Source organism: Theropithecus gelada, chromosome 15 (assembly GCF_003255815.1).
Source record: "Theropithecus gelada isolate Dixy chromosome 15, Tgel_1.0, whole genome shotgun sequence".
Taxonomy (NCBI): domain Eukaryota; kingdom Metazoa; phylum Chordata; class Mammalia; order Primates; family Cercopithecidae; genus Theropithecus; species Theropithecus gelada.
In genome coordinates, this window is record NC_037683.1 from 109,072,489 (window position 1) to 109,095,798 (window position 23,310).

The 23,310-nt window shown below is 41.1% G+C and overlaps 1 protein-coding gene across 1 annotated transcript in view; it reads left to right on the forward strand.

The window, feature by feature from the left end:
* The first annotated feature begins 4,057 nt into the window (after positions 1-4,057).
* Positions 4,058-23,310, forward strand: part of ZNF782 (zinc finger protein 782) — a 67,988-nt gene continuing 48,735 nt past the window's right edge. Inside the window, exon 1 of the mRNA XM_025359813.1 lies at positions 4,058-4,158. The gene's annotated coding sequence lies outside the window, so the exon portion shown is untranslated. The remainder of the gene's footprint in view (positions 4,159-23,310) is intronic.

Consider the following 23,310-nt stretch of genomic DNA (forward strand, 5'->3'; position numbering starts at 1 on the left):
TTTTGTTTTTTTAGTGGAGACGGGGTTTCACCGTATTAGCCAGGATGGTCTCGATCTCTTGACCTCGTGATCTGCCCACCTCGGCCTCCCAAAGTGCTGGGATTATAGGCGTGAGCCACCGCGCCCGGCCTAGGTATCCCGTTGTTTCTTGACAATTAACTATGCCAGAGTGAGGATTTTTATCTTTTATTCCTTGTTATTATGCCAGCATCTACAATTATGCCCATCACACAGCAGGTTTTCAATAAGTGTCTGTAGAATGAATATATATTTGGACCACTTTCTCTCCATTAAAACATGAATAGTAATTCTTTAAGCATTTTTTAAAGAAATTTATGGTGCACCATCTGATGTTTAACCTTAAGCATTTCTATTAATCGGTTACCAAAAATGCATGCTATCTGGTGTTGGAGTGGATGTGAAGAAACAGCATAAACTGGTACAGCCTCTTTGAGGACTATTTGTTAGCATCTGTAACATGTTCATTTGTACACATTTTAACCGCACAATTCTATCATTTTGGCGCTTGTGCAAAGAAATAATCTCACAGATATCAAAAGATGCATGAACAATGCTATTTACCACATATTATTTATAATAGTGAAAACTGGAAACAAACTAAACATTCATCACAAAGAATTGATTAAATAAACATGATATACCCTTAACAATGCAGTTAAGGAACAGAATGATTTCATTCTCTATAGCCTGACCAGATAACTCTGACTAGGAGACAACTTCACATGTTAAAAGCAAGTTGTAAAGAAGCTGTAACCACGTTTTTAAAAATGCATTGTTTGCTGTAGCCTGAAGTCTAGAGTTAGGCATCAGTGGACATTGGTTGTACTTGGGAGGTGGGCTGGAGATTAGGAGGCGGAGTTACATTATAGCTTTATGCACTGCTATGTTTTAATCAAATTTACAGTGTCTAATTTTTTTTTAAAGAAACGTTTAAATATATTTACGTTAAATAATAAACAGGGGAGTCCGGACGCGGTGGTTCACGCCTGTAATCCCAGCACTTTGGGAGGCAGAGATGGGCGGATCACCTGAGGTCAGGAGTTCGAGACCAGCCTGGCCAACACGGTGAAACCCCGTCTCTACTAAAAATACAAAAAATTAGCAGGGCGTGGTGGCGCGTGCCTGTAATCCCAGCTACTCGGGGGAGGCTGAGGCAGGAAAATCTCTTGAACCTGGGAGGCGGAGGTCGCAGTGAGCAGAGATCGCGGCATTGCACTCCAGCTTGGGCAACAAGAGCGAAATTAGGCTTATTAACAACCTTGCTCAGTACAGAACTTAAGGAGGATAAAATAACAAGTTGCCAAGTTGCCAAGCTTATTACAAAGCGAGCAAATATGGTTGGGTTGACTGTTTATTATACTGTTACCTTTAGCCTTCACATTACAAGTTCAAGGATTTTTATATGGAAAACTGCATTTAATAAAACAGAAGCAAGGGATTTGAGTATTAATAAGACAATTACGTTGTTTATAAAAAATAAGTCTTTTTTAAATTATTATTTTGTCCTTCCCCCAAAAAAGGCACACATGATACCGAGTAAGCTTCATTTTTCCACAGACGGAAAATTCCGTCTGATGAAGGGGCACTTCCGCCGGAAACGACCCCAGGCAGGGAGACCAGTTCCTTTCCCGCTGTCCCGGGACTTTGCCTGGAAATTGCCTGAAGACTTCGGACCGCAAGGAAGGGACCCCGCCCGAACCCCAGCCCACCGGGCTCCGAGACCTCGCAGAGCGAAGCCGGGGGACACGCCCGGTCGCGGGCGTATGGCGAAGCCCTCACTCTTGGCAGAGCCAGGCGGGGGCGCGCGGAGGGAGCCGCGGGGCAGGGCGCGCGCGGCAGCCCCTCCGCGAGGTACCCCCGGGAGGCTGGAGCCACGCGGGTCCGGGAGCCGCTTTGCCCGCTAAGCACCCCGAAGCCGGGCTCCTGTGTGCCCCGCCAAGACCCAGAGGTCAGGGCCCCTGTCCTCGCGCCGCGCCACCTGGGGGTGTGCCCTCCCCCACGTCCCCCGGGAAGGTTGCTGGGAAGCAAAGCTTCACGCGTGTGTTCACCCGGATCGCACTGACTTCGTGACCAACCCTCGGGTGAATAGGTTCTACTATTTACATTTATCATCTCACGGAAGAAAGTATTGATGTTACGGAATAATATTGAGCGGATAAATGTTCAATATGTATAATTTAGTAAAAAGATGTTCCCACGATATTATGACCGGATTTCCCTGGTTTGGTTAAAAAAAATCAACAGCTGGCCGGGCGCGGTGGCTCAAGCCTGTAATCCCAGCACTTTGGGAGGCCGAGACGGGCGGATCACGAGGTCAGGAGATCGAGACCATGCTGGCTAACACAGTGAAACCCCGTCTCTACTAAAAAAATACAAAAAATTAGCCGGGCGAGGTGGCGGGCGCCTGTAGTCCCAGCTACTCGGGAGGCTGAGGCAGGAGAATGGCGTGAACCCGGGAGGCGGAGCTTGCCGTGAGCTGAGATCCGGCCACTGCACTCCAGCCTGGGCGACAGAGCGAGACTCCGTCTCAAAAAAAAAAAAAAAAAATCAACAGGTGCTCATGTAAGGTTTCAGTAGGGACATCTCTGGGAGATCCATGATTTGCTTGATAGCCATTTTTCTTTTCTTTTTCTTTTTCTTTTTTTTTTTTTTTTGAGACGGAGTTCCGGGTTCAAGCAATTCTCCTGCCTCAGACTCCCGAGTAGCTGGGACTAACAGGCGCTCGCCACCACACCCGGCTAATTTTTTTTTATTTTAGTAGAGTCGGGGTTTTACCGTGTTGCGCAGGCTGGTAGCAAACTCAGGCAATCCGCTTACACTGGCCTCCCAAAGTGCTGGGATTACAGGCGTGAGACACCGCGCCCGGCCATAGCCATTTTTTCTCGTTTTGCGTTGTGCGTATTTTCATTTATTATGTATTTTTGAAGGTGTGTGTTTTTCTTTTCTTTTGTTCCCCTTTCCTGAAACCCTGTTGGTCAGGGTCACAGGTACTGTTCTTCTCTAGTAATGCTGTGCTACGTGTGCAATCACATTTCACAGCCTTCTTCCCAAGACGGATTTGTATGTACCTTAACGTCTAGGAGCTGCTTTGAGTTGAAAAGGCAAATTGATGGAGGGAGTATCCTTGTTTTTCTTTCTGTCTTCCTTTGTATTGAAAAATGTGTAAGCACCCAGAAACGTAGGAAACGGTAAAATGAGCATCTGTCTATAGTCATGCATGTCCTTGATGTAAGAAAAGTTAACCTTTTGCCATATTCGCTTTGTTAGTTTTTGCTGAAAAATTGTAAAGTGAATTAACTATCCTGTCAATGTTAAATGCTTCCCTGTGCATGTCTTTATAAAAACTAGTATTTTCCAATATAATTCCACTTAACAGTTAAGCATAACGGCAATGTTCTTTAATATTTATAATTGCCAGTACACATCCAAATTTCTCAAATTGTTTCCAAAGTATTTGGCAGCTGTTTTTCCAATCGGGATTTGATGGAGAACCACGCACTGTATTTGCCAGCAAAGTTCAAACTTCACCGATAACTTCTAGGGGCTCTGGCTGAACCTGGGCAGGCGAGGCTGTCAGGGACATCTTCCAGTCATCCAATAGAGAAAACGCTGCAAAGTAAGTCGTGGCGTGGAGGTTTCTGGGAAACGTAGTCTTCAATCCTGATCGCTCGCGCGCCACACTAGGAACGGGTCCTCTGGATGACATCTGCGCATGCGCAAGCTGAGCTCGTTGCTTCCCGCCGGGCTCGGGCAGGGAGGTGGTCCCGGGGCCTTTGGGTGTCGCGAGTCGGGAAGGTGCGCACGTGAAGTGGGACGCCGGGAGACCGGGTCTCTCCACAGCCCGTCAACTTCTAGTGAGAATTGGGCTTGTGATTCAGAGGGTGGGAACGGGAAGCCAGGGTGGACCCCGGGGGCGACCCCCCCATGCTAGAGGTCCCGGGGACGCAGGTGCGGCTGCACCCCCTTTAGGAACAGGTGCTCAGTGCGAACCTTGAGAAAAGCCCATGCCCGCGGCGGCAGAGGAGAGCCCGTTTATAAACGTTGACCAAAGTGCCAGAACTCGTGGGCGCCAGGTCTGTGGCAAGACCCCGAGGTGTGGAGAGCGAAAGAGCTGGGTAAATTCCAGCTGTGTCACCTGTAAGCGGGGGCGAGGGCAGGAACCGGGTAAGAGGTTTCTCGCCTGAAAATGACGGTGTTAATGCCTGCTTCATGGCGTTGTTTTGAAACTTAGTTAAGTCATACCTGTAAAGCAAACAGCCAAGTGCAGTTACTAAACCCTGAGTGAGTGACAGCTGCTGTTGTATTTAGAAGACACTTTGTTCTTTTCATTGGATGACTCACCTAAACCTCACAAGCACTCTGAGGCCGGTATAACCGTCTGCATTAAAAATAACAGCCGAGGTTCAGGTTGGTGGAGCAGTGCGCCCAGGTCACAAGCTAGCAGTGAGGAAATTTAGGTTCAAGGACAGGTGTGATTTATTTCCGGTCTCAGGGGCTGTCGAATATCACACCTGCCTAAAACCAGTCCTGCAGTCTTTATGGCACTGAGCAGAGACACGACCCAAAATACAAAGGGATATAATGGGAAGTGAATGTGGGTAGAACCTTACCTTGTGTCAGATATATTTTAGGCTTTCTGGTAGGGTCTGGTCAGATCCCTTGGGTCACACGAAGGCTCCTAGCCACTCATGCACTACCAAGCCGTTTTCAGTCCAACGTATTGAATTCCAGAGGGCCAGGTTTATGTCCCTAAAATTCATTTCCCGGGCCCTTGGTTCCAGCTCCCAAGAAATAATTTCACTGGAAAGCAAAGCAGCTCTTGCGAATTAGGAAGCAGGGGGCCCCTGGGAACAGGAATCTTTCCCGGAAAGAGAGCACCCCTCTGACCTTACTACTCTCCAGAGCTTCGGAGCAGAGGCAGAAAAGCCCAGACAGCAGGAAGCACAGCCAGAAACAGTGCCAGAATGAGCCGGATCTGGTGATGTCACTATCTCCGGAAACCACAAGCGTCTGTGACAGTGGAATGCCTGAACCTGCTTTGAGAAGACCAAGGGGAGACAGGAGGCCACTTCAATGGAGAGCTTGTGGGGAGGTCTATGGGTAAGAGGTAAGCAGGCAGAGGGTGGAAATCCTGTTTCCTCCATCTCTAAAAAATCCCACTCTTGAGAGACACTGCACTGCTCTCACACCTGTCCATAACCACGTGCAACACTAGTCACACTAGTCTTGATATCTTAACCTCACAGAATTCCACAGTGATGGTTCACGAAAGGTATTTATGGTCATCTACTTGTGACTCATTTGAAACTATTAAGAGATTGGACCTGTGAGTGTCCGTGAATTATCCAGACCCACTTAGTTTGTGTCAGATCCACGAGTCAAACACAGTGCCATTTAGTCTGTCACAGGTCCAGGTCATCCATGTTTTCGTAGCTTGTTCTTTTGTATTGATGGATAGTGATCTATTGTCTTTTCCTTGTAATGAAGAGGTAAAAGTTTTAGTTCACACAATACCAGAGAAAATTTCACTGGTGTCTGTATTACAAAAGTGGAAATAACCCTAAAAATGAAAGTAAATTTGAGCTTTGGTAGTCAGATAATCTTTTTCATAGTCTTATGTTAGACAGCAAATCTTTCCCAGATATCAAACTCTAAGAAAATTGCCATAGTTACCACTCTACTAGCAACTTAGTTTTGGAGAACCTGCCCACTTTCATCACATTTATATTCTTATTCTAAATTGACCCAATTTTCCATTTATCAAAATGGTTATATTGCCTTCTAGAATTCAAGCCAAAGGGGAAAGCAATGTTAGTAGTCCTTATTCTACTGACTCTTTTTTTTTTTCTTTTTTCTTTTTTCTTTTTCTTTTTTCTTTTTTTTTTTGAGACAAGGTCTCGCTCTGTCACCCAGGCTGGAGTGCAGGCATGATCACTGCTCACTGCAACGTCTGCTTCCCAGGCTCAAGTGATTTTCGTGAATCAGCTTCCCAAGGAGTCAGGACCACAGGCAGATGCCAACATGCTTGGATAATTTTTGTATTTTTAGTAGAGATGGGGTTTTGCCACCTTGGCCAGGCTGGTGTTGAACTGCTGTTCTCAAGTAATCTGCCTGCCTCAGCCTCCCAAACTGCTGGGATTACAGGCATAAGCCACCACACCCAGCCCTGACTTACTCTTGAAGTCATGGGTTTATGTCCGGTGCCCCTCTCTCAAAATGGTTTTTAAACCTTTGACCACTCATATATATCAGGACCTCTACTTAGTTATTGCATATTATATGGTGCAAAGCATCTTGTAAACAGGGATTCATGATAGACTTTTTCTTTTAAGTCAGATCACTGATTCTAGTCTGCAATTTATCAAGATGAGGTGATGAGTTATTTAAAGATTTTTTCTTAGGTACTAAAGAATTAAAGTAGATGAAGATATACCAATATTATTAGGGTTTAGTGACAATCACTGAAGCTGAGTGGCTAGACTCTTAGTTCTAAAAAGAAAAAAACTAACAGTGATTAGATATATTTTTAACTAAAATGTAAGCTTGAAAGCGGTGTGCTAAAGTCAAATTATGTGGTCTAAGCCACCCTCTGTATAGCAACTTTAATTCTACTTTCTGTACTTCCATGCTTTTTTCTGTGTAACTGTTTGAAAACCTCAAACACCTTTGGTCTAATTCTGCACTATTCCTGGGAATCCTTTCTCTTTGGTGTATTGACCTAATTTTATATTCTAATGTACTTTTTCCTCTCAGACACAATAACCAACTATTCAAAGATGCCATCTAATGCACTATGCCACTAAGTACTGTGGCCAGAGAGTGAGTTTAAGTGTAATAAATTATCTTAAAATTGAAAAGAGCTTAAGCCAGAGAAAACAAATATTATGTCTTAAATAGAGGCATGGATTAAACCAACTTGTGAATGGTCAAGGCAACTTATAAAAATGCTTTAAGACACATCAAGACTGACTTTAATCATTTAAGGTAGGCAGAGATGTAACACTATGTGAACAGAAGAGTTATAAACACATATAAACACACTAGTCCCTTTTTTTTTTTTTTTTTTTTTTTTTGAGACAGAGTCTTGCTCTGTCGCCCAGGCTGGAGTGCACTGGCGTGATCTCAGCTCACTGCAACCTCCGCCTCCCAGGTTCAAGCCGTTCTCCTGCCTCAGCCTCCAAAGTAGCTGGGATTACAGGTGTGTGCCACCACGCCCAGCTAATTTTTGTATTTTTAGTAGAGACGAGGTTTTGCCATGTTGGTCAGGCTAGTCTCAAACTCCTGACCTCATGATCCACCCACCTTGGCCTCCCGAAGTACCAAGATTACAGGCATGAGCCACTGTGCCAGGCCCACTAGTCACATTTTAATTAAAATAGTTTATTAGGTTTTCTTTTAATGTCAGCATGAGAAATAAAAACCACCTAAATTGTAGCATTTATGTTTTGAAAATAAAACTGCAGTCAATACTTCAATCTCTAAGCTCTGCACTCCATAAATGATAATTTTTTTAGGAGGTAAGGTTCCTAAGGTTTATGAGCATAAAATATGATACCTACCTCCAGGTTAACATGCGGGATAACAAAATGTATTAGATCATCTACTACTATTAAGGTCCAATTCCTTCGAATTTGTTACATGTGCATTAAAATTGATCCTATTCTTTATCACATCTCTGGAAAATAATTTTTGGTGATCAATGCAGATAAAAGCCCTGCAAAGAACTACTTCAAAAGAGAAAAGGGCACTTTATAAAAATACAACAATTCCAAAAGGCTTAGTGTAATTTTAAGCTTTGATACTTGTAGAAGTGTCAATGCTACAAATATTTACAAAGCATCATTGAAAGGTTTGTTATATTTCTTTTTTCTTTTTTTTTTGAAACAGAGTCTCGCTCTGTTGCCCAGGCTGGAGTGCAGTGGCGCGATCTCGGCTCACTGCAAGCTCCGCCTCCCGGGTTCACGCCATTCTCCTGCCTCAGCCTCCTGAGTAGCTGGGACTACAGGCGCCCGCCACCACATCTGGATAATTTTTTTGTATTTTTATTAGAGACGGGGCTTCACCGTGTTAGCCATGATGGTCACAATCTCCTGACCTCGTGACCCGCCTGCCTCAGCCTCCCAAAGTGCTGGGATTACACGCATGAGTCACCACGCCGACCCCCTGTTTCTTTTACATGTATTTAGTTTTACCATTTTTTAAAGTGACAGGGTCTCAGTATGTTGCCAAAGCTGGAGTGTAATGGCTATTTCCAGGCACAATCACAGTGCACTGCAGCCTCCTATGCTAGGCTTTGAGTGATCCTGCCGCTTAAGCCTTATGAGTAGCTGGGACTACAGGCATGCCTAGCTCCTGAATATTAACCCTTTAATTTTTTGTTTCAATCCTTCTTGAAGATAGCAGATATTGATGAGACAAAAAGTTAAATGCTTAATATTCAAATTCTGCAAAATGAAGCCAAAGGTACACACCTATAGTCCCAGCTAGTTGGTAGGCTGACATGGGAGGATTGCTTGAGGCCAGGATTTCCAGGCTGTGGTATGCTATGACTGTGCCACTGAATAATCATTGCACTGTAGATTGGGCAACATACTGACACAACATCTATTTAAAAAAATGAATAAGAAATACAATTAAACTTTCCAATGATATTTTGTAAAGGTTTATAGCATGTATATGTATGCTGCAGTGCTCTGGAGGGCACAAGCACACTATGTTAAAGCTAAAAACTGTCCTGAAACTTTCAGGACACCTCATAGTTTATTTTTTATTACCACTGCATCACCATATTGCTTGGCACTGTGAAAATATCTTTTCGTACCTTTATTTAAAAAATAAAATTTATCAGCAAATAAGAACCATCATATTTCACAAGAAATACACCATAGACCCTAATAAAAGTAGATAATCAATAACCAGTATTTTCTCTTTTTATGACGCCAAACATGCTAACTGCTAATAAGAAGTGCCTACAGAGGATATGAATGGCAAACATTATCCAGAAGCTTTTCCTTAAAATGATTGCTGGTAACTAGTAGCTTCGATTGTAAGAGTAGGAAGGAAGAGCCCTTTCAGTACCTGGCAATGCTGTACCTGCTCCTAGTGGCTTTCTGACTTGTTGAGAGTCCTATGTTTTAATGGTAATATGCATCGATGCTAAATGCATATGCAGCAATATTGGGGGAAAGAAAAATATGAAAGAAACAGAAAAGTTATCTTTAAAATCTAAAAATTTAAACCATTGTTTTAAAACCCTTACATAGTTCACTGCTGTCAGCCTATATACTAAGCAAATATCTGTGCATGGGCTAGAAGGAGCCTTCACTTTAGAGTGGCTTTTATTGCTGAGACCAGCTCGGTTGGGAAGACCCTAACGCAGCGGCACTAGAGGAATACACACACACAGAAATATAGAGGTGTGAAGTGGGAAATCAGGGGTCTCACAACCTTCAGAGCTGAGAGCCCCAAACAGAGATTTACCCACGTATTTATTAACAGCAATCCAGTCATTAGCATTGTTTCTATAGATATGCAATTAACTAAAAGTATCCCTTATGGGAAACGAAGGGATGGGCCAAAATAAAGGGATGGGTTTGGCTAGTTATCTGCAGCAGGAGCATGTCCTTAAGGCACAGATTGCTCATGCTATTGTTTGTGGTTTAAGAATGCCTTTAAGCAGTTTTCCACCCAGGGCGGGCAAGGTGTTCCTTGCCCTCATTCCGGTAAACCCACAACCTTCCAGCGTGGGCGTTATGGCCATCACGAACATGTCACAGTGCTGCAGAGATTTTTTTTATGGCCAGTTTTGGGGCCAGTTTATGGCCAGATTTTGGGGGACCTGTTCCCAACATGTCCCCCTTATTTGATTTGCAAATTGATAAAAGCAAAGGCAGCTTTGTCGTGGTGAGCTACCTCTCGCGGAAGTCAGGATCCACATCTGCAGACTATACAAAGACAAACAACACAGATTAAAAGCACAATCAGCATTGGAATCACGGAGCTTCCAAGTGTTTTTATCCATTTTCATGGGTTACTAGCTGCCAATTTGTCTGCAGCTCCTTTAAGCACTCTAGTTCTTGGCATTAAGGTCAGGTGTGCCTGGGATGCTTTAAATATTTGTTCTTTTAATTTTGCTATATCCAAAAACAAGTTTGTAGAGTGTACTTCTAGATGCTTTTTTATTATTTCCCAAATTTTGATCTTATTAAGAGCTATTAATAGTTTCCACAAATCCTTATGTTTAGCTCCTACAAAGGGCCATATCATTTGAGGTTGAGGTGGCACTATACTGCCATGGTTCCAGATAATAGGAACTCTTGCCATACTTCTTATCATTTCTACCATCTCACCATTTTGTTCAGAGCAGCTGAACATAGTGTGGCTGTGCAACGCAGACTGAGAGGTTCAATTCAAGCTAAACATCCCCTTAGGGGACCAATTAATAATGATTCCATAGGAATTGTTGTGCAGCACCTCTGCCTGTTTTGCAATGCAATCTTCCTAAACTAGTACGTTCATTTTTTCTGGCCAGGTTCAATTTTGTTTACAAATAGGTTTTTTGGGGCGGTATGCCTCAATTATAGGAGCAGATTTATTATGGTAAATACTGAGATCAGAAAGCATGTGTAACTGTGTCATGGAGTGATTACATGTAGGCATTATTACCAGCTAAGATTGATAAATATGCCCAACAAGTATAATTGCTCTCTGTGTCAGCCGTTGTTGAAGGAATACTCACGGCAGTGGTGATCACCGCTATCATAGCTACCATTCAATTACTCATTGTGACTGGTTGTCCCGCTTTCCTCAGGTTTTCTTCTGCTGACATCTGTGACAGCTTCTTGATCTGTCCCCAGGTGGGTTCGATGGGTGTTGCTTGTGACAGTTGGGGTCCTCCTCAGCGTCACTCTCAACATGGTTGCCACTGGGGGGTCCTCAGGATCCTCCCAGAATCTCTTCCTCAGCATCTGGCTCATGATAAGGTTTCAGGTGGTATCCAGATCTGCTGTTGATTTTGGCCTGGAGAAACACAAGCATAACCTCTACTGCAAGTTATTATTTTACCTATTTCCCAAGTTTTTGTTATCAGATCTCTCCACCAAATCCATTTTTCTGCTTCTGTCTTTGCAGCTGATTTCTGTAGATGCTGTTCAGCTGCTGATAGCATCTGGTCTTTAGGCAGGCTCAAAAAATTTAAAGTTAATAATGCTATATTCAGTTGCATCTGTAGGGTTCCATATTTCTTATTTCCCCCCTTTTTGCTTTTGCAACTGCTGTTTTAGGGAGAGATTCATTCTTTCCACTATGGCTTGTCCTTGATAATTGTATGGGATACCAGTAATGTTTTTAATATTCCACATAGATAAATATGTAGCTAGAGCTTGGCTAGTGATGTTTAACACAGGCGGAAGACTCTCCTGATTGGCATGTAGCCCAGACAAAGTGAGAAAAGGTGTCCACACATACATGTACATAAGCTAGTCTCCCAAATGAGGGAATATGTGTTACATCCATTTGCCAAAGAGAGGTAGGTTCCAATCTTTGAGGATTAACTCCTCCTGAAAAAGATGAGGAATGTACCATTTGGCAAGTTGGGCATTGTCGAATAATAGCTTTAGCTTCTCTCTAGGTAATGCTGTATCTGCGTTTGAGACCAGAGGCATTAACATGGGTTAAATTGTGAAAGTGTCTAGCATTAGGTATTGCATTAGCTACCAGGTGATCAGCCATTTGATTCCCTTCAGTCAAAGGTCCTGGAAGAGGTATATGAGCCCTAATGTGAGTGATGTAAAAAGGGTGCATTCTACTTCTAACTGCTGTTTGCAGTTGGGTAAATAAAGTCATCAGTTGTTCATCTGTATGAAATTGTAACTGAGCATTTTCAATTAACTGTGTGGAATGAACCACATATGAAGAATCAGAAATCACATTAGTAGGCATATCAAAAGCAGTCAATACCTCAATTACAGCAACAAGTGCTGCTTTTTGAGCCGAAGTATAGGGCGTCTGGAAAACTTTACTTTTCGAGCCAGAATAAGAAGCTTTACCATTACTAGACCCATCTGTAAAAACATTGTCAGCACCTTCAATTGGTTTAAATTTAGTTATTTTAGGGAGAATCCAATTAGTTAATTTTAAAAACGGAAACAGTGTCATTTTAGGGAAATGGTTATCAAGAATACCCACAAAGTCAGCTAAATGGGTTTGCCAAGTATGACTATTTATAAAAGCTTGCTGTATTTGTGCCTTCGTGAGAGGGACAATAATTTTTCCAGGATCATATCCATATAATTTAACAATCCGAGTTCTCCCAATCCCTATCATAGTAGCAATTTGATCTAAATGAGGAGTTAGAGTCCATGAATTACTATGTGGAAGAAAAAGCCACTCTACTAAGGCCTGTTCTTGGGCAATAACACCAGTAGGTGAATGCTGAGTTGAAAAAATTAGCAAATCTAGAGTCTTCTCTGGATCTATTCTATTTATTTGAGCTTTATAGACTTGCTTCTCAATTAGTTTTAACTTTGCCTCCGCCTCCTTTGTTAATTGCCGAGGGCTAGTGCGACTAGGATTTCCTCTAAGGATAGAAAACAGATTACTCATGGCATAGGTAGGAATGCCTAAGCAGGTCGTATCCAATTAATATCCCCTAGTAATTTCTGAAAGTCATTTAATGTTTTCAATTGATCTCTATATGTGGTTACTTTCTGTGGCACAATGGTAGTGTCATTTACTAAGGTCCCCAAGTAGAAGCAGGGAGTAGTAGTTTGAATTTTGTCAGGAGCTATAATTAAACCAGCATGAGAAACTGGATTTTGCAAGTGATCATAACATTGGAGTAATATTTCTCAAGTGGGGGCAGCACAGAGTATATCATCCGTATAATGAATAATGTAACACTGTGAAAATTTTTTACTAGTAGGTTCAATTGCTTGCCCTACATAAGTCTGGAAAATTGTTGGACTGTTTAAAATGACTTGTGGCAACATTTTCCAATGAAAATGCTTAGCAGGCTGTAAGTTGTTTACTGCAGGAATTGTAAATGCAAACCATTCACAGTCTTGCTCACCTAAAGGGATAGTAAAGAAACAGTGTTTTAAATCTATGACTATTAAAGGCCAATTTTTTGGAATTATAGCAGGAGAAGGCAATCCTGGCTGTAATGCTCCCACACGTTGTATAACTGAATTGATTGGTCTTAAGTCAGTTAACATTCTCCATTTACCTGATTTTTTCTTAATTATGAAAACAGGAGAATTCCAAGGGGAAAATGTTGGAGCTATGTGCCCATTTTCTAATTGTTCAGTAACTAATTTTTCTAAAGCCTCCAGTTTTTCTTTACTTAGCAGACATTGTTCTATCCAAATTGGCTTATCTGCTAATCATTTTAAAGGTATAGGTTCTGAAGGCTTAGTAATGGCCACCATCAAAAATGATATCCTAATCTTTGGCAGGAACTTTGTCTTTCCACTTGAAGTGGTTCTTTCAAATCTTGCAAATTTTTTCTAGTCCCATCAGGGACATACCCCATTTCATCCATCATATGTTGACTTTGAGGGCTATACAATTCTTCTGGAATTAGAACTTGTGCTCCCCATTGTTGTAATAAACCTCTCCCCCATAAATTTATAGGTACAGAAGTTATAATTGGTTGAATAGTCCCAGGTTGTCCGCTGGGCCCGTGATGCAAAATATAACTACTTTGATATACTTCAGCGGCTTTACTAACTCCAACTATGTTAAATTGAGTGGGTTGAATTGGCCACACGAATGGCCAGTGCTGTAGAGAAATGATTGAAATGTCCGCTCCTGTATCTACCAAACCTTTAAATTTATTTCCCTGAATAGTTATTTTACAGGTAGGACGTTTATCAGTAATTTGATTTACCCAATAAGCTGCTTTGCCTTGTTTATTTGTGCTTCTAAATCTTCCTGTTCATTTAATTTCACTTTTCCCATTCCCACATAGTGGCACAATCAGGAGCTGTGCTATGTGCTCTCCTGGCTCTGCTTTCCAGGGAACAGAAGTAGATACAACAATTTGAATTTCCCCTTTGTAATCTGAATCAATGACTCCTGTATGTATTTGTACCGCTTTTAAACTTACACTAGACCTTCCTAAAAGTAAACCTATTGTCCCCACTGGGAAGGGTCCACATACTCCTGTTGGGACCTTTTGCGGGTGTTCCCCAGGCAGAAGGCTCACAGCTTTTGTGCAGCATAAATCTACTGCGGCACTACCCGCTGTGGTGGGGGACAGAAAATGGCCTGAGCTGGAAATGCCCCTGTTTAGAACGGGGCCCAGGACGGGCCCCTCATGGTATTTCCCCAAATTGGGTTCCCATCTTTATCAAACTTAGAGTGACACTGATTATCCCGATGTTTTCCTTTTTTACATTTTGGACATATTTTGGGCTCAGCAGTTTTCTTTTTTCCTCTATCCGGCGGCCTGACTCACTGATTATTTCTACATTCTTTTTTAGTATGAATAGCTTGTTTAAATTCTTTGAGTAATTTAAAAGGAAAAGGCTCAAATGTAGGTATATTTCCCTGTTGATCTGGGGGGTGTATTCTAACAGGGAACGGCCAACCCTCTAAATCACCTTCTCCTCTACCTTGCTGAATTCCTGCCTGAATAGAACTAAGGGCGGTCGCTCAAGGCACTGCTCAAACATTCACTGGGGCAACTACTTTTCGCCCAGTGTCCTCCAGAAAAGAAAGATCTGGAGGGTCATTTTCTTCAAAATAATAAGGAGCGGGTGCAGAAGGGTAGGGATGAACCTCTCCCTCCTTTGCTGCTTTAGCTTTAGCTGGCAAATAAATCTGCTCTGTAACCTCTTCTGTTACTTCATTATACTCTCCTTCCTCCTCCTCATCAGTGTGAAGAAGTTCCAGGGTGGAATGAACGAGACCCCACACTTGTTCCATTGATACCCTGATGCTTCTGAGCTCCCCTTCTTACTCACCACGGGGGTTGCTTTAAGGGTACTCAGGTGTCCTCCCGCTAGTTCCACATTCTCCAGCAGTCACTCCGGCAACCCTTCGACCTGGATTCGAGCCCCTACAAGTGGGCACCACTTGCTGAGACCAGCTCAGTTGGGGAGACCCTAACCCAGTGGTGCTAGAGGAATTAAAGACACACACACAGAAATATAGAGGTGTGAAGTGGGAAATCAGGGGTCTCACAGCCTTCAGAGCTGAGAACCCATAACACAGATTTACCCATGTATTTATTAACAGCAAGCCAGTCATTAGCATTGTTTCTATAGATATTTGATTAACTAAAAGTATCCCTTATGGGAAACGAAGGAATGGACTGAAATAAAGGGATGGGTCTGGCTAGTTATCTGCAGCAGGAGCATGTCCTTAAGGCACAGATCGCTCATGCTATTGTTTGTGGTTTAAGAATGTCTTTAAATGGTTTTCTGCCCCGGGCAGGCCAGGTTTCCCTTGCCCTCATTCTGGTAAACCCACAACCTTCCAGCGTGGGCATCATGGCCATCACGAACATGTCACAGTGCTGCAGGGATTTTGTTTATGGCCAGTTTTGGGGCCAGTTTATGGCCAGATTTTGGGGGGCCTGTTCCCAACATTTTATAACTCTTTTTTACATTAAGAGGGACAGAAGAGTGGAAGAGTGTGTTGCTGCACTGACAAGGTCCCATGCTTTTCTATGAAGTGCAATCCTAGTTGTCCTTGAGTTAACTTGAATTTTAGGTGTTTCTTCTTTTGAATGTACTTTTCCAGTTCTTCAGCAGGAAAGGTGATATTTTCCTGTCTTTTTTGATGAGGGGTTCAGATGTTACATAACCCCTCACTTCTTCCTTCAGGAGTGGATGGCCTTAAGGCACTGAAGATCCATTAAATCATCAGCACTCAAAGACCTTTTCCTTTTGTTGGCAGTACCATAAAAGTCTTTGTCTTCCAACCTTGAAACAACCTAAGAAAGACAATTGAATAGAAAAGAGGTACAATTTCAAAAGGGGTTCCAACCTATAACAATCACCATCGATGATAAGCCGCACATGCAGACTCCTTTAGATAGTTCAGTAACAGCTACTTTGGCTGAGGTTTACACTGCCAAGTTCTGTCAACTCACTGAGGTGGTCTCCTTTAAGAGCTATAATTGGCCGGGCGCGGTGGCTCAAGCCTGTAATCCCAGCACTTTGGGAGGCCGAGACGGGCGGATCACGAGGTCAGGAGATCGAGACCATCCTGGCTGACACGGTGAAACCCCGTCTCTACTAAAAAAAATACAGAAAACTAGCCGGGCGAGGTGGCGGGCGCCTGTAGTCCCAGCTACTCGGGAAGCTGAGGCAGGAGAATGGCATGAACCCGGGAGGTGGAGCTTGCAGTGAGCTGAGATCTGGCCACTGCACTCCAGCCTGGGCGGCAGAGCAAGACTCCGTCTCAAAAAAAAAAAAAAAAAAGAGCTATAATTAGATTGCTAGAGCAAAGGGGGAACTTGTTTTATTAAGTTATTTAAAAATTGGGCTCCCAAAGATGTCACAGTGTTGTGACAGGCTTCTAACAACAGTATCATCTGTTACCTGTGCACTTGTTCCTTAAACAAAATGAACGTATACTTTTGCAAAAGTTAGTTTATGAATGTATTCAAATTCTACCCAATCTGTAGTAGTTATTATATATTCAAAGCAAATTTTAATGAGGCAGGTATGTGCCGGACTGCATTGGAACGTCAAATAAGTCTAATGACTAAAGCATCAAAAGGTGTTACTTCACTTGCACATTAATCATGGTAGAAAATGTATTATTTTAAAATACTTCCCAGGTACCACCAAAAATGCCTATTTTAAATGTTCATCCATGTCAGTTGTGAGTAATTTTGCTGTGTACTTACCAAAAGTCACAAACCATGAATATTACTTTGCCCCATAAAAGTTATTTCCGGTAGAATCCCATGAACTTACTGCATCCAGTGCTTGAGACCCGCATACTTTGTACAGTCTAAGTGCAGGTCTTTTGGCTTAGGCACTAATGCTTTGTCTAACAAACTCATGGGACTCACTGCACTGTGGTATATACAGTAGAAAATGACATAAATTTGCAAACTAAATGATAAAAAATAGTCAAGAATGTTAGGTTCATTATATATGTAGATATCAGGAATACAACTGCCAGAAATCACTTATGTATGACTATTTGAAAGGGTAGCGGTTCAAAAGGAAAACAATTAAGAATGAATTAAATTTGATTAAAATAATCTGAATTATGGTTTCAGAAGAGATAGCTATAACTTTTAAATAATGTGAATCCTTGTATAAACCATAAATATATAGAAAATAGAATGCAGAAAGGTTAATAAGCTCTTCAATATGTTAATTTTGAAGCTTTTCATTTTTATAATCACTTCTTAATATGATCTAGTCACAGATGTTGGCATTGGTGTTGACTGAAAGCCCACTTAGTACCTTCATAGTCTTACCTCCAGCTCCCATGCTCTTACTATGTCAAGACAAAATGGCAAATAATAGGCTACTGTCGTATGCCAATGCGCAAAGGTCAAAGTAGCATTTGGTATAAACACTGCCAGAAACATCAACATCATTATTAATTAAATGGGAGAATTGGTTTCCCAACTCAAGCCTGGGGAAGGAGAAACACAACAAAACCAACACAGGAGAATGTTAGTCAACTGGGCTATCTTCAAAAACATTATTCTCATGTAAGAAATGTGGTAAAGTCATCACACGCTCTAGTTTATTAGAACACATAAAAGAACTCATGCTGTAAAGAACCCTATCGATGGAAGAAACACAAAAAAGCATTCAACTTTCCCAGTTCTCTTTGAAAACTTAGAAAAACTTGTATTGGAAAAAAACATGAATGTAAAAAAAAGTGTTAATAAATTTGATTTTCCCACATCCTTTCAAAGGCATATTTGAATTTTAATATGTAGAAAAACTACATAATCTTAAGAAACATGGTCAAGGCTTCAGCTTTTTTATTTCTTTGAAAACATGAAAGGATTCAAGGGAGAAAACCCTTATAAATACACCCATGTGGTAGGGTCGTCAGTTGTTCCAGTTCCATATGAAGACAAGAACTCATTTCTGAAATAAAACCTATGAACGTATAGAATGCAGAAATGCCTTCATTTATGTGATATTTGCTCCAAGACCTATGATAATACACATTGTAGTTGGGCCTTATAAATATAAGAAAGCACACTGGATTGGAACCCCAGTAGATTACAAAATACAGGAACATTTTCAGTTTTAACAATGTCTTCAAAATTTATGTGAAAACTCCCCCTGGAGGGAAATCCTATCCGTATTCCTAAACTGGAAGGGCTGATGCAAACTGATTATTGTATAATCTTCAAAAATGCACCTATGTAAAACTTATACTACTTATGAATATTTTGTGTTTCTCAGCGATTCTTTGAGAGAGTCTATCTACTTATTTCCACTTCTTTTGCAAGAAAACATTGAGGTTAGAATTTTGTAGATACTCTTTAAACAATACTATGTGAGTTTAATAGGCAGTATTTCTTTGTTAAGTCAGTTAATAAAATTTTTCTCCATTTATTTAAAAATATCATGCTGAGCTACTAGAATGGCTCTAAATTCTGCTTTGAAACAAATGAAGGCTATGCAGTTGGATTCCTACACTACTGTCCAAACAGGGCACAGCTGCTTGCAGTCCATTCTGCATCCAGCACCCCAAGTTTGGGATGAGCAGAAAGGTGACAGCCTCTAATGCACTTGTGCTGCTGATATAGGGCTCATTCTTCAGAGTTCCCTTAGTGCAGCTGCACAACTCAGACCATGCTCACTCACAAGGCCCCACAATAGTGATCAGATGACAGAAATGGTGGATGCCATTTACTAGCTGTCACTATTACAGGGCAGGAATACTCTTTAAACTTAGGAAGGCAGAAAGATCAAAGAGAGACATCTTGGCCAGACTACGCCCATTTTATAATATGCCTTTTGGTAGAGTGCTGGACTTGCACTGTGTATTAGTCTGTTTTCACGCTGCTGATGAACACATACCCGAGACAGGACGGTTTACAAAAGAAAGAGGTTTGTTGGACTCACAGTTCCACATGGCTGGGGAGGCCTCACAATCATGGCAGAAGGCAAGAAGGAGCAAGTCACATCTTATGTGGATGGCAGCAGGCAAAGAGAGAAGCTTGTGTAGGGAAACTCTTCCTTATAATACTATCAGATCTCATGAGACTCACTCGCTATCACAAGAATAGCACGGGAAAGACCCGCCTCCATCATTCAATTACTTCCCACTGGGTCCCTCCCACAACACGTGGAAATTCAAGATGAGATTTGGGTGGGACACAGCCAAACTGTATCACACAATGTTTCTCCTGAGTTGGAAATGAAACTCTAAGGTGGTCAGCATCTCTCACCCCGGTCAGAAGAGAATGTCGGGATGAGTTGAATGCACTGAGAGAACAGGCTGGGAGCAGCCTTCTGCCACATGATTATTCAGCTGCCCTGGCCAAAGGTGTTTGCTCATTTTTTTTTTTTTAATTTTAAGAGACAGGGTCTTGCTCTGTCACCCAGGCTAAAGTGCAGTGGCGTGATCCTAGCTCACAGCAGACTCAAACTTGCAGGCTCAAGTGATCCATTCACCTAAGCCTTTCAAGTAGCTGGGACTACAGGCTCATGCCACTGAGCTGGGCTGTTTTGTTGTTGTTGTTGTTTAATTCTTTTTGCAGAGACGGGGTCTCACTTTTTGCCCAGGCTGGCCTTAAACTCCTGTGATCAAGTGATACTCCCACCTTGGTGTCCCAAAGTGCTGTTATTATTACAGATGGGAGCCACTGTATCCAGCACTTTGTCCAATGTTTAAATAAATATAAACTAGAGTAATCTTACCACTTGCACAGTAATTCCTGTAAAGACTTAATTATATAAAAATAATTAATACCTGAACAACACATTTGGTTTCTTGGTTTTAAAGTTTTAATGTTTTATCCACTGGCTAAGTCAACAAATGCTTGATGTTCTCTGGTAATGAAGAGCAGTTAAGACATAAGCAGATATGTGGTTTTCTCATTTAACTGAAAACCTGACTGAATCTCCTTCCAGCATTAATTTCCTATTCATATAACCATAAGGCTATAGAAATGTAAATCAGATAATGTTTTCATAATCAGCTAATCAGGACTTAATTTACTATAGGAATATATGCACTTCATAATCTCTTTTATGTTTTTCCAAAAACATATTTTAATTGTGTAAAATACAGTATTTTATAGAATCATCATGTTTATTAATAGAGGCTTAGTTATCAAAGAAAACCATTATGCCTACAGGATATACATCTTCTCAGTTTTCTGTTGTTTTTTACATGGCTGAATAGCATACCCTTTACAGGCACAGCAAATTTTCTGAATAGGAGCTGCTCGGTTTAAATTAAATACATTTTATATATTTATGTATAAACAAATATGTATGTGTGTATGTATGTGTATATGTATGTATGCGCATATATATATATATTTCTTTACCAATAATGGTTTTTAATTTTATTTCAATAGTTTTTGAGGTACAGGTGGTTTTTGGTTCATGGATAAGTTCTTTAGGGATGGTTTTGGAGCTTCTGGTGCACCTACCACCTGAGCAGTGTACACTGTACCCAATATGTAATCTTATCCTTCACCACCCTCCCAACCTTCCTCCTCACGTCCCCAAAGTCCATTATATCATTCTTATGCCTTTGCATCCTCATAGCTTAGCTCCCACCTATAAGTGAGAACATATGATATTTGGTTTTCCATTCCTGAGTTACTTCACTTTGAATAATGACCGCCAGCTCCATCCAAGTTGCTGCAAAGGCCATTATTTCATTCTATTTTATGGCTCAGCAGTATTCCATGGTGTATATATTCTGTATTTTCTTTAGCTCCCCATTCATTGATAGGTACTTAGACTGGCTCCATATTTTTGCAATTGGAAATTGTGCTGCTATCAACATGCATGTGCATGTGTTTTTTCATGACTTATTTTCCTTTGGGTAGATGCCCAGTAGTGAGAGATTGCTGGGTTGAACAGCAGTTCTACTTTTAGTTCTTTAAAGAATCCCCACACTGTTTTCCATAGTGGTTGCACCAGTTCACATTCCCATCAGCAGTGTCAAAGTGTTCCCTTTTCACCAAATCCATGCCAACATGTATTTTTTTTTTTTTTTAAACTATGGCCATTCCTGCAGGAGCAAGGTCATATCACATTGTGGTTTTCAGTTGCATGTCCCTGATAATTAGTAACGTTCCTGAAAGAAAATATATTCTAACAAGACAAATACATGTCAAAAAGTTTTAAGAAAAATCTGATAGACACTAATTTTTAAATGGTTCAATTTACAGTCAAAAAGAGACCATTATAAATAATCAACAGCAGAGAGACAAGATAAATGTACATTAAGTACTTTGTTGTATTGCTTTTCAATTTCCAAAGATCATGAACATTGCTCCTGTTCGGAGCATAGCTCCTGGTGCTTCTGCGTTCACAAACAGCATTGTCTAGAACTGGCTGTCTTGGAGCTGGCCTCTGCCACCACTGCTTCTGGAGCTCACATCTATGGAAACCTGCACATTTCCCTGTGTATTTTCTGACCTTGTAACTAGATCTAGAGTCACCCCCTGCTGCCAGATTAGTTGCAAGTTTTGAGAACAATTTAGCTGCCATTATAGCAAGCTACGTGTTCATAATTATGAATTTTGCTTCCTTCAAGCAACCAGTTTATAGACTGATGACAACTGTAGTGATTAAAGGCATGTTAGCTTCTGCAACTTTCAAAGTACTTCTATTTGTTTCAAATTCATTTGCTGTTATGTTCTTTGCTAAAATGGCTGTTAGCAATATCACCATGACAACTCACTTTATATACTATTAGCAAAGTGGTAATTTAGCAGCCATTTCAACAGCAACCAACCGTCACTAGTCTCTTCTTAGTCACAAGAAGCCGCACTTCAGTTGTAAACACACAGTGTGGTAATTCTGAATGACAGTCTTCTAAAAAATTTTTGGGTACATTGTAGGCATATATATTTATGGGGTATATAAAGTATTTTGATACAGGCCTACAATGTGTCACTGTAGGGTAAATAAAGTATCCATCACACCTCAAGCATTTATCCTTTGTTTTACAAATAGTTCAATTATACTATTTTAGGTACTGTAAAATGTACAATTAAATAAATATTGACAGTAGTCACCCTGTTGTGCTATCAAATACTAGATCTTGTTTATTCTTTCTATGTGTGTGTGCCTATTAACCATTACTCCTTACCCCCCCATCACCCATACTATCTTTACTAGCTTCTGCTAACAATTCTTCTACTTTAGCTCCCACAAGTAAGTGAGAACATGTGAAGTTTGTCTTTCTTGCTTCACTTATTTCCCTTAACATTTCCATCCATGTTGCTGCAAATAACAGGATCTCATTCTCTTTTACGGTTGAATAGTAAGTACTCCATTGTGTATATGTACATTTTCTTTGACTACTCATCTGTTGATGGACACTTGGGATGTTCCAAATCTTGGCTGTTGTGAACACTAGTGCAATATCCATGAGAATGTAAGTATCTCTTTGATAATACTGATTTCCTTTCTCTTACGTATATGCCCAGCAGTGGGATTGCTGGATCATATGGTAGCTCTATTTTTAGTTTTGAGGACCTCCAAACTGTTCTCTACAGTGGTTGTACTAAATTACGTTCCCACTAACAGTGTACGAGGGTTACCTTTTCTCTACATCCTCACTTGCATTTGCTATTGCCTGTCTTTTGAATAAAAGCCATTTTAAGTGGGGTGAGATGATCCCTCATTGTAATTTTGATTTGCATTTCTCTGACAATCAATACTGTTGATGTTGAGTATCTGTTCATATACCTATTTGCCATTTGTATGCTTTTTTATTTTTGAAACAGGGTCTCACTTTGTCACTCAGGTTGGAGTGCAATGGCACAAGCACAGCTCACTGCAGCCTCAACCTCCTGGGATCAGGTAATGTTTGCACGTAATTCTCACAAACAGCCGAAACTACAGGCACGTGCCCCCATGCCTTCTTTTGAGAACTGTGTCTTCTTTTGAGAAGTGTATATTCAGATATTTTGCCCATTTTAAAAATCAGATGATTAGATTTTTTTCTGTTGAGTTATTTAAGCTTCTTAAATATTCTGGTAATTAATCCCTTGCAGATAGTTTTCAAATATCTTCCCCCATTCTGTGGGTTGTCTCTTCACTTTGCTGATTGTTTCCTTTGCTGTGCAGAAGTTTTTTAACTTGATGTGACCAAATT